Here is a 16031-nt window from a genome sequence, read left to right as displayed (position 1 = left end):
GGCACAGTGGAACTCACTGGCACCATCAATCAACTGGATACAATTGACATCCATAAACTACATCAACCAAAACAGCAGAGTGCACATTCTTCTCAAGATCACATGAAACATTACCAAGAAACACCATATTCTGGGCCATAAAACATACCTTAAATTTTTAAAAGAGAAGAAATCACATGATGTCTGCTCTCAGACCACGACAGAATAAAAGTGGAAATCACTTGACAGTAAGCTAGCTTAAAAATCCCCGAATGCTTGGAAGTTAAACAACAACAATGCTGAGAGCCATTGCCAAGTAGGAATGACACATGGCAATTTCTTTGTCAGCCTACCCAATGTTGCTTAGAGGAAGGACTCTCCATATTGGACCCAGGTCATTCGCAGTGACATTGCGTGTAAGGTGACCTTGCTCAAGGACCAGGGCGAATCCAGGTTTAGGGTGTATCCTGCTGGGATTAGGGAGTATCCCGCTCCTTGGGTTTAGGGCAGTTCCAGGTTTAAGGTGTACCCTGATGGGAATAGGGCGTATCCTGCTGTCTCAGGCGCGCCCGCTCCTAGAGTTCCCACTCCTAGAGTTCCCGTTGTGTTCTCGCGGGATTCAGAGAGTATTTGGGATTCAGAGCCTGGTGGAGTGTGTGGATTTTGCCCAGAACATGTTTGTTGAGTGCCAGTGTGAGTTCGGGAATAAAGAATTGCTGTTTGAATCTACAAGGCTGTGAGTGGCTCGTGATTTTGTGCCCAACCAGACTGCGGCACAACAACAACATACTTCTAAATAATAGGAGTCAAAGGCAACTTCTTGATGAATTTAAAGATATTAAATGAAAATGAAAATGCAACTTATCAAAATTTGTGAGATGCAACAAAGGTAATGCTTAGAGGGATATTTACAGCCTTGTATGCACACAACAGAACAGACTTAAAACCAAGTTTGTAGTTTACTTCATGATACTCTCTTAGAGGAAGAAGGTAGGAAGAGTCAACACTGCATGACAGATGCTCTGGTTCCATGATAAAAAAATATCGGTTTATCAGGAGAGTTCATACAAATCATAATCAACGGGTTGGGGATGTGGCTCAAGCGGTAGCACGCTCGCCTGGCATGCGTGCAGCCCAGGTTTGATCTCAGCACCACATACAAACAAAGATGTTGTGTCTGCTGAAAACTAAAAAATAAATATTAAAAATTCTCTCTCTCTCTCTCTCTCTGTCTCTCGCTCTTAAAAAAAAACATAATCAACTACACATGAAGTCTTCCACTAGTGGGAGCTTTTCTAAATCATAAGCATCAAAGAGATCGCTGATGCCTTCTTTCTTGCCCAGGCTCAGCAGGTAGTCCTCCTGGAGCAGTGGGGGGCAGCAAGTTCACAAAGGGTCCTTCCAGGTTGGAAGGGATTTGGTCCTCAGTCTGCTGTAAGAGGTTGGCAGGGGAGGCCAAGGGAGAGAGGTTCGCCATAGAAACCGAGCAGTCGCTATGTCCTGAGTTATTTGAAGCTAAGTCTGAAAGGGAAACAATTGGTGTAAACAAAGAGTTAGGAGAGAAATCAAATTCATTTTTTCTAGAAGAATGAGTAGGTCACCGTTGGTCTGCTCGCCCCAAGATGGCTTTCTGGTACAGATCACCTTTTATGCTAACAGGCATGGAAGAGTATGTCCTAGCCTAAATCATCCTTTCAAACACCCACTGTCAGAAAACAAGAACCCAGCAGCTTCAAAGATTGGAGGCTAATGAGTTCAAAGACTTCTCTCCAGTACCTACTCATTGTTTTGAGAAAAACGAAACATACAGAGTTAAAAGTCGGCTCCCTAGTAGGAATTCACTAATTTTAACTTCTTTTTTGAACCATCAGCTTATTAGAAATATTGCATAGAATAAGACACATCCATTTGGAATCTCAGTGGTGAAAAGGGTGGTCTTTTGTTTTACCAGCTCGGGTGCAGTGTATATGCTCAGTATTAAATCAGACCAATTCACTGAAATCACTCCTATTTTTGCTGCTATATTAGGAGACGGTAGGGTAGAAAATGTAAAAAACTTTGTCTTAGCCACAGAGGTGGAAGGAGAAGTTAGGTTTATTTTCCCCCCATATCCAAAAACTCGACAGCCAAGCCTCTTCTGTCCACACATTTTCACGTCCCTCAGTCTCTGTACAGGGTTCAAAGGTGCATGGCCAGGTGTAGCTGATGCCCTCCTCCAAGAGTGGCACGACCTCAGTCTTCACTTCAGCAGCCCCCAAAGCACTGAGGAAATGGTTTCTGCTGATGACAGAAGCCTAAGGGACTCTGGTAGCAGAGGAGGAGCCATGTGCCCAAAATCATTATTTTAAACTGTAAACAGCCTGACTTAAACTACTCCCTTAGTATCAGGAGAAGTTCTGACACAGGATCCTTCTAGTTACCTTCATTCTTAACATTGTTTCCAAAAGACAAAAGGGGTGTTTACCTTTTTAAGTGGGTTTAGGGATATTCCCATTGTGGTCTTGGTTGTTTGCTTTCATTGGACTGTGGGTTTCAGTCTCTTCTGGACACAAGTAAACCTCAATGGGTCCTTGGGTACTTGCCAAATGTATTTGTAGGCTCTGGGAACAGAAGTGGGAGAAGTTCAACCCAGAAGCTCCTTTAAAAATGAAAACCTTAGCCATTTTCATCTATTAGTGGACTGTGAGGGTAACATTCATTCTTCCTTTTGGGTCTTCAGCTCCAGGGACAATTGCCAACTGCTAGAGCAGGGCCAGAGGGCTACAGCCTGAAGGCCGAATTCCAACCCCTGACTGGCCATGCAAATAAGATTTTACTGGAACTTAATCAAGATGGTTCTAGTCGTTTGTGACTGTTTTCATGTACCAGCGGCAGAGTTCAGGAGCCAACAGCCAACACAGAGGGTGCACGGCTAACAAATCCACAGCCAGGCACCATCTGGCACTTAGACCACAGTCTCTTTCTATCTTCTGTGCAATCTCTGTCTTATAGGTTATAGTTTAGGTCTATATTATCAAAGAATATCCAAAAGCAATCAGAAAAGTATACTCCCTACTTTCTTAAGTCTTTCCATTTCCCCAAAGTCATGTTTAAGTTCTTTAAAACTATGAATAATTTTTTTAAAAATCTTAAAATGTGCTAGGTTATGGAGATACTTGAAAACACGGGTATCTCTGTTCATGGTGGGGGCCCACACACAGGGGAATCGATGTTGAATTTCCCAAGTGGTTCTAACTGATCAGAACCAGTAGAGAGTCAACTGTGAACAAGAAAGCAGGAAGGGACAAGGCACCTGACAGCTCTAGTTAAATGTCCCAGTAGGTTGAAAATAGACTTTTTGGATATTGAACAAACAGTGAACTGTTAAAAATGTTTTTAAATTTAGGGTTAAGCAAAATAAACGGGAAGGAACCGTCAAGTGCTCAGCAAGGGCAGATGCCAACCAGAGTCACTGGTTCTTGAGCACCAGGCCCCACAGAGATCCCTCTGTAGAGGGATCAGATGCCGGCTCCTTACCTCTATTGAATCAGGCACTTCAAGTGTTGTTTTTGGAGGAACTTTCACAACTATAACAGTTTGGTCTTTAAGGCCACTAATTTTTTGAATATTTTGATATGTAACATAAGCTAACATAGTGAGCGTTAAGGAAATCTTCTGTCTAATTGCCTCGAACACAGCCATCATGAAATATGACAAACAGACACATGGAAAAAATTCAAACCACTGTGTGACTTGGAAGAATATATATGCCTCTTCTTACGAATCTTCAATATATGGGGTTCCTCCAATGAATCTTTATTGGTTGATGTTGTAAACAACAAAAGAAATGTATATTTTACCCTGCCCATAGTAGCAAAGGGAAAAGGGGCTGCAGCAGATTCCAGTCTCAATTTGTTGTTTGTGTGTTTCAACAAACTCCTTGGAGTCCCAGAAAAAGATTTTTTGTGATACTGGGAATTGAACCCAGGCTGTTTCACATGCTAGGCAAGCACTTTGACAGAAGCCTACAACCCTAGGCCATTTAAATTATTATTATTATTTTTTACTTTGAGACAGGGTGTTACCAAGGTGCCCAGGCTGACTTTGAACTTGATTGAGATCCTTGTACACCAGCCTCCAGAGTCACAGGGATTACAGATGAATACACCATGTTGGCCATAATATTTTTTAATTAAAAAAAGAAAGTTTTTTCCTAGAGGTGGTCATACTGATATTCTTTCTTTGAATGCAAAGTTCTGGTTTTTTATTCATTTCACTAAGTGCCAATCTTGGAAAACTATGTGACTCCACTTTCATTTGATTTTCTTTTTTCTTTGTGATTAGTATTCACAGTTCATTGAGCAGGTGGTAATGAAGCTGGTCACAGGTTGGATCCTTAGTGGTTATTTTTCATAACTGCATAATGATACAGCATAGAACTCCATCTGAAAGAACAAAGATCTGCAATGTTGGGCCCACATATCCTCAGGCAAAAATATGCTTCCTAGATTCAATGGCCTTCAGTGCCCATGATACTTCTGGGTCTCTGTGGTCCTACTCTGAGACCCCTGTTCTGTTCTGAGGTCTGCAGCAAAGCAAGTGAACTGAACAACAGATTCAGGTTTTGCCGATCTTCAAAACATTTGTTAAATTGTGTTAAAATTTGTTATATAGACCATTTGGTTGTTTGTGTGATTTATTCTTTAAATTATTGTATTAAAATAGTTTAAAGATATAGAATAAGCAAACAAAAGGTTTTCATGAAATGCTGGGACACTTGTGAACCCTAAATCACCAGGAGATTAAGTGGTAGAATTCTCTCTCCCACTGCTCAGCAAGGCTGGCTTTTCCTGTTTCCTCTGCACTAAAGACCAGGTGAACTGGGGCTGGGGAAGCACAGGATTGTGGAGGCCTGCAGGGCCCCCGCCCTCCCATATGCTGGACACCTCACCTCAGGGCCGCCCCATGCTGGACCCGACTTGCTCCTGTCTTGAAACAGGTCCTCAGACCTCCTGAGCTTCCCATCATGATCCTAAGGGAACTGGTCCCAGGGATTTCTTTCAGTTCCCTTGCTGCTTCCAGGTACAAACTCAGAAGGTGTGACCTACTTCCTTTCTTTACCTAACAGGAAAAGGAAGCAGGAGACAGTGGCAAAGGTTACCGGGGCTCGACCGACAGGAGGAGGCTCTTTCTGTTGTTGTTTTATCATTTTAGCGCTGGCTGGAGGGGATGCCCAAGCTCCAGGAATGAATGATCACCCCGCCTCTGCACGGTGTTATTTGTCCTACTGCTGTGATTGTCCTCGGGGATGAATCTAAGGCAGGGAAGTGCTCCTGGCATCTGGTCTGTCAGCGATTCATACCTCCACAGCTGTGATGCAGGATGGGTGGGCTGGGGAGGGTGGATCCCAGGCCCTGGCACAGACCAGGTGTTATGTACCTGCTGTTAGTCACTGGTACCCCAGCTGGAACACCTGTTGTCTCAAGATACAGGTATTGGAATAATTCAAATATTGAGGCCTCATGGCTTTGTTGAGGTTTCCTTTTAAAATCTTCCTTTGGAGGGCTGGGGATGTGGCTCAAGCGGTAGCACGCTCACCTGGCATACGCGGGGTGCTGGTTTCCATCCTCAACATCACATAAAAATAAAATAAAGATATTGTGTCCACCTAAAAAAAATATTTAAAAAAATCCTCCTTTGGAGAAGAGGAGCCCTCACTGCCTTGATAACAGGAAACCAAGCCCCCTGAAAGGGCACCCTGGCTGTTTCAGATGGGATGCTGGACACAGCCTAGTGCTGTCACACTGAGAAGTCTGCTGCTGCTGAGAACTGTGAGGTCATAGCTGTGAATTAACCAGGCGGCCCACTGCCACCCCCTGGTAATTCCCTCCTAATGATGCCAAGTAGAAAGCAGGACTGGAACTCCACTGGTGGCTTTACCAAAAGGCATGACCTAAAGTAATTCTCTAGATTCATCCAGGCCACATCGAAGGAGAATTTTAAGAAAAATTCTAAGGAGAAAATTCAGAGGAAAATTCTCCTCTTGCTTCATGTAATGAAATCATCAGCTTACATTGGGTGCCTATGATGACACAATTCTAAGAATTTTATGAGTATTATTCTGAGCCTCTGTACCAAAAAAAAAAAAAAAAGCTATGAAATGTGCTATTATGATCCCCATTTGACAGAAGAAGAAATTGAAGCCCTGGAAGATTCAGTGACTCACTCCAGGGCATCCACCCGGCAAATGGGATCCAAATCCAGGTGGCCCGAATCTGGGTTGATTTTCTATTTTCTCCTTCCCTGCTAAGAAGTTCCAATATTAATTCTCCAAAGAGAGAAGGAAGTCACCTTTAAGGAAGTCTTCCTTTCTTATCCCAGGATTGATCTCTTTTTAAAGATGATGAAAAACATTTCCTTTGGAAAAAATTCTGCATCTCCCTACAAAGGGGTGGCCCTGCGCTTTCACGCTCCCAAAGATATCTCCTCCCATCCAAAGGATGCCAAGGAATAATTTAGGTGCATTTCCAAAGAACTGAAATCATTTAGTGAAGATACAGCATAGCCATTCTCATTTGTTACCCTATTATTCCCCCCTTTTTTAAAGGAAGAAAAGAAAACAGGGCCATATATTTCTGTGTTGCCTTCTCCTGGCCACCTACAAATTAAGAACATTTAAGACCCTGCAAGAACTAGCAGTTGTGTGCAGGTATGGGAGAAATAAATTTCTGGACACTGGATAAAATATCACTGGAAAGAACCCATCCCTAGCAAAACCAAAATCTCTACTCGTGATTCTAATACACAATTCTGGTTGCAAGCCATTAACTCAAGGAAAAGTAGAGAGAAGATACACACCTACTATAAGATACACCAGCCAGACCTCTCTCTGTGTGGTTTCTGCATCTGGATTCAACAAACCATGGGTCAAAAATATTCCAAAAAAATGTACTGAATATGTACAGACATTTTTTTCTTGTCATTATTCCCTATGTGATAGAGTGTGACAACTATTTACGTAAGGTTTGCAATGCATTAGGTACTGCAAGTAATCTAGAGGTGATTTAAAGTATATGGAAGGATGTAGATAGGCTGTATGCTGGTACTGTACCATTTTATATAGAGGACTTGAGCATGCACATATTTTGGTATCTTTTGGGGGGAAGTGTTACGTGGTCTTAGAACCAGTGCCCTTCAGATATGTCAGGGGAATAATTGTTCTCTCATTTATCTTGACAAACAAAATATCTAATTATAGACTGGAGCATGTGCAATCTAGTGAGTTTCTAGCTCTTAGTTTTATACAACATTTGTGTGTGTGTGTGTGTGTGTGTATGTGTGTGTGTGTGTGTGTGTGTGTGTGTGTGTTCTGTGTTGAATTTGCTTTGCATTTGCTAATTAAAAATTCCTGTTCAAGTAATAATCCTGCCAACTCTTAGGTGGCATAAAATTCTCCTAAAGTTTTTATATTTTAATAAAACATATCAACTTTCATCCAACTGAAGAAAGAGGAGATGAAGTAAATCTGAAGCAAGTTTCACAACACGAAACTTTAGATCCTAATACATTTCTTTCATTTTCAGGAAGAAAGATTTTAGAAACCAGAGAGATGACCAGGGAAATTTGTTTTTTCCACTCTGCAGTGGCTTAAGAACAGTAGATTATGGAGTTCTTTACTTTAGACTTGATAATGAACTTAAGTACATATTCTTGGTTCACGCTTTATTTCCCTCATTACTTCATAGGTATTGCTCCTTAGTCATTTGGCATGTGGAATGTAGCTGTAATAACTCTGAAACTAGCCTTATTTTTTCCTTCTGCTCCCAATTATTTCTTGTTAGTAGGTTTGAAGATTCCATTTTTATCCTTAAACGATTTAATAAGTTTATATTTTGATGCCAATAATTTTCTGTCACTTATTCCTCATACAGCTATATGTGTCTAATCTTCAGATTCTGGTTTTTTTCATTTTCTCCAAATGCTTTTGTTTCCCAATGCCTGAGTTCTTCATTATAGGAGAACTATATTAATCATATTGATCTAGTTAATATTAATAATTCAATATTAACCACTCTGTAATTCAATTTCCTCATCACTTCCATTCATTGAGAATACCTCACATTCTCATTCCATGCCATTATCTTAATATTTAATATTATGTATTATATTTTTTGCTCTTTCTAAAAAAATCAAATTTGATCCCAAATAACATTGCTCTGACCCTCGGTTTATTGTTTCTTACTCTCTATTTTTATTTATTTCTTTGTTTTATCTTGACTCTCAATTACACTTTTATTGAATTTATATTCTATAGTTTAGTGCATTTGGATTCTTTGGGTTATGTTTTTCTCTAGAGTGGTTTCTTTGCCTACTTTTTTAATGTTCTTTTTATCACTGTGGATCATGTATTCCTTCTATCTCTTTTATTATGTCTCTTGTTGGAAATTATACTCAAAATCAACATGACGTGTCCTAGTTTAGCTTATTCATGTTTCTTACCCAACCTCCCTTTTGAACTATATGTTCAAGTTTCTATTTATTTTCATCCATTTTTTTCCCTGTGGCCCATTTTTTGAGCCTGGAGACAGTGAGAGAAGACAGTTGGGGAGGACCTCAGCCTTCCTAGTGAACTTGGACTCCTCTGTTCTCTGAATTTTTACGTACCATCTGTGCCAGAGCACTTCCACGAAGTGGGTTTTGGCTCTTCCTTCCATATCAGACGGTGCCTTGGAGAACTATAGTCCTCAAGGGTTTTTTCTTGGTGAGCTTTGTTACTTAGGCACCATGATGAGCACTTGTATGCTTCTTTAAATCCTCATAACAGCTCATTCAAGTAGGTCCTGTAATCACTTCCTGTATTTTAGATGAGGAAACTGAGCTTCACGTGAAGTCTGTCCGATTATTCTGCTCTATTGATCTATTTGTCATCATCCTACAGTTTAAATTTTTGTAGCTTACATTTTATATAAAATATATTAACATATTTATTTATATAATGTAACATAGTAGTACATTGTAAGATAAAAGATATGGAATTATATACAATACATTAATGTATTAAAAATACATACTTTAATACGTTTCAGGTGATTTCCTTCCTTGGATTTTATTCATGTATATTTTCATATTTTTTGGCAAGAACTCCAGTATTATCAATTTATCCAAAATCCTTTGCCATTTTTATTGGAGTTATATATTACAGGACAATTTGAGAAGTGACATAGTGAGTATTACCATCAAGGGCCCAGCCTGCCACTACATTTGGCTAATTAACCTCACTTGCATTTTGTACTAATCTTGAAATTCCCAAGTAGTCCATATTTGTTGCTCTTGTGAATATAGTATATTAACCTTTCCTCTCATTTCTAATCATTTATGGTTAATATATATAAATGCTATTATATAATATAAAAATCAATATTATTAATAAATTAAAAATTATTTTCCTAGTAATTATTCAGTTACCTCTCTTGAGGTTCATAGGAGAATAATCTTTTTATTTATTAAAATATTGTCCTTTTGCCATTTTTTTTATATTTATTTTTTAGTTTTCAGTAGACACAACATCTTTGTATGTGGTGCTGAGGATCGAACCCGGGCCGCACGCATGCCAGGCGAGTGCACTACCACTTGAGCCACATCCCCAGCCCCACCTTTGCCATTTTTATAATTCTTAACAGGAACCATGACACCTGCCTGTCATCCTAATAATGCAAGAGGCTGAAGCAGGAAAATTGCAAGTTAGAGGCCACCGTGGGTAATTTAGCAAGCCCCTGTATCAAAATAAAAAATAAAAAGGGCTGATGTAGTAAAGTGGTAGAGTATCCCTGGGTTCAATCTCCAATACCACACACATAAAAAAAATAATCGATATGTACATTTTTTACCCTATTGTTATGAGGTCCGTGTGCAGCGAGCAGTTCTGGCAGAATAAGGTTCAGCTGGTCTATCAGTCAGCTTCTCACTCCAAACTCAGTGGCTTAGACCAGATCAGACAGCCTGACTTGCATGTTCCCCAAGCTGCTCTGCTTGTCCACCAGGGGTTGACTGCCTGAAACTGGGCTTGGTTGGCCTGGCTCCAGGATTCAGGTTGTTGGGTTCAGGTGTTGAATTTAATTTTCTTTTGATTTATTTTGTGTTTATAGCCAGAAGTGTGCTTCTCAGCCGAAGTACTAGTGTTTAAACCGAGATGATCTGCTGTTATTTGGAATGCAAATGCTGGATTGACCCTTGCCAGAAGACTCACCACTAAATTAGTAGAAACACTGCCCAGACAGCCTATGGTGGCTTCCAGCAGACACTTGGTGTCACTTCCATGGTCTTTCTAGAGTTCGCTTTGATTCACATTAAGCAATTCCTACCATCTTCATTTCTTTTGGAGGGCTGCATCTTTCTCACCCTTTAATGTGCACTGGAATCTCAGGAGTCTTGTTCAAATGCAGCTTCAAATTAAACAGTTCCAAGGTGGAGCCTGAGATTTTTCAGTTCCTGCTCTAAGTAATAAGGTTTAGACCAAAGGAAGTATATAATTTTTACTCCACTTTTAAAAACAGTTATATACCATTAATGGCAGTATTACAGTGGCGTAAGTGTGAGTGAGAAGAGTCCTGGACATGATGGAGATTCTGCTTCTGTGTCTGCTATTTACTAGCTGTGTGGTCTCTGTGTTAATTTTCTTGGACTAGAAAGCTGGGAAAATCATTCACCTGAACGTTGGTGAGTGTATTTCACAAAAAGCATTCAAGTGAAAGGTATCACACTCCATGATTAATTAGAAGAGTTCTCAGCATTTCTTAGGCAATTTATTGCCATCAAAATGATAGCATAATAATCAAAATTATTAATAAATGATAAAAGAAATCTTTGGGCCAAGTGCAGTGGTGCACACCTGTAATCCCAGTAGCTTGGGAGACTGAGGCAGGAGGATTGAGAGTTCAAAGCGAGCCTCAGCAACGGTGAGATGCTTAGTAACTCAGTGAGACCTTGTCTATAAATAAAATAGGGCTGGGGATGTAGCTTAGTGGTCAAGTGTCCCTGAGTTCAATTCCTGGTACAAAAAAAGAAAAAGAAAAAGAAATCTTTGGTATGAAATGTCCATCACTGTGCCTAGTTTTTATTCAATTTGGTAAGATTGGGTAAAGAGGTTCTTATGCAGAGATGTTATTCTGTCCTTTTATGTAGCTCCCACTTGGTGTTGGCTGTTGCATGTGTGTTGTTTCAAGGAGAACAAACTCAATGAATAGCACAACCATCCACCTGTGAATGTTTGAGTTTGCATTAGTTGGTATACTTTAAGCTGCAAGAAATAATACCTCAAATTAAATTTGCTTCAAGCAATAGGGAAATTTTATTATGTAACTTAACGAGACTTGAGATAGGGTAGCTCTAAGGTTGTCTGACTCTGCAGCTGGACAACTTTTCCATTTTCATTGCTTTGGTGTTGTGGTATCCCCCTTATGATCTCAGAGTGGCTACAGCAATTCCAACTACACGGGACAGTGTCTAGGACAGACAGAGACTTCTTTGTTTTTCTCTATTCTCTATTTTGATGGAGGAAATCATTCCCAGAGGGTTCCCCAAAGACTTGCTTTTTAATCTTATTGGCCAGAGTTGATTCACTTCCACATTTCTAAGCTAATTCCACTGGCAAAGGGAATAAGATGGTCATGCTTACCTATACAGTCCGCTTGGGAATTATTGCTGTGTGAAATGGAGGCCAGAATACAATCATATAATTTTTACTCCATTCAAGGGGCAGGTATGACTGTTGAGACACTTGGTGTAGACAATGTTCTAAATGTGAAGGGCATCAATAATATCTTCATAGTGGCAAACACTTTTGAAATTTCTTAGGACAGGTCCCTCTGTTTTAGTAACAAGTGTAAATATATTTTTCATCTTCAGTTTACATTTTTTTGCAACAGGGGACTAGTTATCTTGAAGGTCTTTAATTTCTCCTACCCTCTTGACCCTTACCTGTACCCCCTGCTAGAAATCAAGTAAGGCTTTGGCATCACTTGTTTACAAGTGTTGTAAGGGGGTATCATCCTTAGTTTTTGAGAATGGGGGAGACCTTAAGACATTGTATAGGGGGTAAGAACATTTTCACAGCCTCAGCCCTGCCTGCCTGCCTTCATCTGGCCCCTCTGATTCAAACTCACACTGAGCCTGCTAACCTTCCTTGAACACTGCTTCCAACAGTCACTAACATATCTCCTTTAAGTTCTTGAAATATACTGTTTTTTAAAAAATTGGGTCACCTTGCCAGAATTACCAGCAAACATCCCCCATCCTGGACAACCACCAAATGCCACTGGCTCCCACCTTTTGCAAATGAATAGGAAAACTTTTGTGATCTTGCGACATCAGATTTGGGAGTTACTAAAATATGATCCATTTACTCTGAAGTCTGAGCAAGTGATCCTATATAGATACTCATGCTTAGCGGTGTGTACATCTAGATAGATGGAAGTCACAATCTACCTGCTTCCAGAGTAGTTCACCCTTTTGCAGAGATATTGGAAAATCCTCTAATAGCCTTCTTGGAAGCTTCAGAAATAGTTTATTAGCTATTTCAAGAGGGAAGAGAAATAACATTGAAATTAACTTCACTGTTATGCAACAAAAACTTTTAAAGTGGCTGTTATTCAAAAGGGCAGGATTAAAATCTTATCCTCCTATCAAAGTTAGATTTTTTTCTCCCTGTACTCATTACTGTCGTTAAAAAAATGTCACAAGGAAATTTTGTCACTTCAAGGAAATTTTAAGAATGATGCTTGCTTTTATGCTTGTGAACAAGGGATTTAGGGCTGTCTGTGCTTTGCATAGACACCTTGGCTGGCTGAGATTTTTGGAAATGAGGAGAGAATATTACCAATGCAGGTAGCCTGCACAGTTGTGTTTAAGTGACAGTCTGCTGCAGGCCAGGAGCAAAAAGTCTCTGACTTCCTGATGCCTGTCTGACTCTCAGGGAGCTGTGGAAGGTGGTCATAGAGGCTTCCAGGCACAGAGAAGCCAGAGGCACTGAGTTTTGGAACAGTGTTCATTGTGTTGCAAGCACCCAACAGCGCTATTGTCATTTCCTCGAGGCAGAATCTTCTTACCCCAAATTCCCCATGCAGCACAAACACCAGGTGAAATGGTTTAGTGGGGCTAGATTGCCTTTCAAATAGATCCTAAGTCCCTGCACTGAACACTTCCAAATATGCACACACACCCCAAGCCTGTTAAAAATGCAGACTAAAGAGGCTTATCTCTGTATGCCTCATTCAGTTGCTTTGTTCAGAACTCTGAATCTGCATGTTAACCTTCAAATTCCACGTGGATCTGACACCAGTACTCAGAAGAAAGTATTTTAAGACAAATTGTCCAAAGTCAGAGACTTGAGACTTGAGATTCAGCACCTACCAATCTTCACCAGCTTTGCCAGTTTGGTGGCTCAGTTCTTGAAGAAGGAAAGTAAAGAACACAGAGGCGAGGTCATTGCTGAAAGGCTCTTTGCTAGTAGTGACTTGCTCTGAGATGTAACCTTGAGCCTACCTGATCCAAAGCCCATGTTCTTAGGGGGCCATACTGTGTTTCAAACAAGTACTTAGCTAAGCCCTGATGTGGCTCTGAGCATACAAAGCTGACTACAATAGTTTTCATTTGTGCAACTCATTCTAGTGAGTTTTGAGGGCTTGATTCTTTCTGTGTTTCCAGATGTGGAAAAGCAGTTTGTCCAGTGATGGGAAGGGCCAGGACTACGCATCACCTCCTGGGGATTTTTCTCCTGGAGCAGGATGACAAATGTAGTGTATTGGACAACTTGGTTTATGGTCTGCCTTGCCAGCTATGAAGGATCTTCAGGAACAAAGCAATCCAAAATGGCTTGGTCTTTGAAGAATTTTAATGGTGCACTATTCTTTCCTCACCAATGAGTCTATTTCTTTCTTTTCTTTTTTCTTTTTTTCCAGTACTGGAAATCGAACCCAGGAACACTCTACCACTGAGCTACATCCGCAGCCTTTTTTATTTTTATTTTGAGACAAGGTCTCACTAAGTTGTTTAGGCTGGCCTCAAATTTACAGTCCTCGTGCCACAATCTCTGGCATTGCTGGGATTACAGGCGTGCACCACCCTGTCTGGTTAAGTTTGTCTATTTCTGATGAACTTAAAGTTCTAGAAGCATTCCTAACTCATGGTATTAAACACTGAATTAAACCGGATGTCAAATTGGAAGCACTTTGGTATCAAAGCACTATATAGATGGCTGGTGTTAGATGTCTCATCAAAAGTCTTGTCAGATCATCTTCACTAAACTGCTGCTTCTGACCTTTCAATGACTATAAAATTGATGAATATTCATCACAGAGCAGCAATGCACAGAGACTCCACCTAAGGCTGCTAAAAACAACATGTGTCTTTATAGTAACCCTCCCTGTTTTACAGTTTCTCAGCTGAGGCTGAGAAAATGACACAGTACATGGCATGGATAGGGGTTGAGCTCAAGTCTGGAACTTTTATGTTCCAACACTATCCACTGTGCCTTTCCTTCATTCCTCTTAATACACTCATGCCTTTTAAAGATGGCCTGTTTATGCAGAGCATGAGGTCTCAGAAAGGATGTAGTTCAACCTCATCCTATTATAGAAATGGGCTTTTTGTCATTCCCTAAATACAGTAACTGTCCTCTCCTCAGACACTTTCCAGAGGTAGGTATGCTACCTTACAGGTAAACTTCAACAGTCCTTTTGCTACAGGACCAAGTTCAAACTCCCCACACATCTGAATCTTGCTTCACTTACCTTTCAACTATCTCCTCCCACTACTTTTTCTTCTTCTCCTCCTTCTCCTTCTCCTCCTCCTCCTCCTCCTCCTCCTCCTCCTCCTCCTCCTCCTCCTCCTTCTTCTATGCTGGGGATTCAGTGCAGGGTCTCATACATGCTAAATGTGTGCTCTATTATTAAGCAGTACCCACCTCCCATCCTAGACTTCTTTATAGACTTATTAGTGAACTGTTCTCTACTTAGTTGACCACACACATTTCCAGTCTCTGCTATTATAAAACTCCAACATGGGGCAACCCCTTTCTTGCTTCATGCAAAGCAGTGTTACATATCGTTTACAGGAATATGCATGTTTAATACAATTATTAAGCAATATATGCAAAAATCGAGCTGAGGGAAAATGTATTCGTGTCCTGAAGTTATCATACTAAAATACCACAGTCTGGGGGCCTTAAACAACAGAGAAATTTATTTCTCACATTCTGGAAATTGGAGTCTGAGATTAAGGTATTGGCAGGTTTGGTGTCTCTCCTTGGCTTGCAGATGGCCGCCTTCTCCCTGTGTCTTCACAGGACACTTATTCTGAACACTTAGTGCCTCTCATGTGTCTTACTTTCCTTGTAAGGACTCCAGTATGATTCGATTAAGACCTACCATAGTGAACATATTTTAATTTAATTCCCTCTTTAAAGGCTTTATTTCCAAATTCAGTCAGTGTTTTATTTGTTACCACAACAACAACACCTGACAAGAACAGTATATAGGAGGGAAAGTTTATCTTGGCTCATGTTCCAGAGTTTCAGTTCACGGTCACCAATTCCATTGCTCTGAGTTCAAGGTAAGGCAGAACATTATGGTGGAAGGCGTGGCCAAGGGAAGCAGCCCAGGGAATTATGGCCAGGAAGCTGACAAAAAATAAACCCCAAAAGCACATTCCCAGGGATCTACTTCCTCTAAGTACACCCCACCTGCCCACAGTTACTCCCCAGTGAATTCATACCAGTAGATTCATCCTCTGATTAAGTTATACATCTCAATCTAATCATTTCACCTCTGAAAAGTCTTGCATTATGTCACGTGTGAGCTTTTAGGGAATGCCTCATATTTCAACCATAACACTCACATCCTGAGGTCCTAGGAATTAAGACTTCAACATACGGATTTTGGGGGGTGGGTGCCCAATTCAGCCTATAACTTCAAGATTGGTTCCTTCTGAAGACTCTGAAGGTGAATCTGCTCTGGAATGTCTCCTGGCCTCTGGTGGCCTCAGACAGTCCTTGTATTCCATTCTCAACCCCCATCCAC

At 40.6% G+C, this 16031-nt stretch overlaps 1 pseudogene; it reads right to left on the bottom strand.

Annotated features, from left to right (window-relative positions):
• Positions 1-1236: 1236 nt before the first annotated feature.
• LOC143385825 (transcription factor E2F3-like) lies at positions 1237-13037 on the bottom strand (annotated as a pseudogene).
• Positions 13038-16031: the final 2994 nt, after the last annotated feature.

This window comes from Callospermophilus lateralis (genome assembly GCF_048772815.1).
Source record: "Callospermophilus lateralis isolate mCalLat2 chromosome 11 unlocalized genomic scaffold, mCalLat2.hap1 SUPER_11_unloc_3, whole genome shotgun sequence".
NCBI lineage: Eukaryota > Metazoa > Chordata > Mammalia > Rodentia > Sciuridae > Callospermophilus > Callospermophilus lateralis.
Note: the sequence above shows the minus strand (reverse complement) of the source record. Positions and strands in the feature narration are given on the sequence as shown.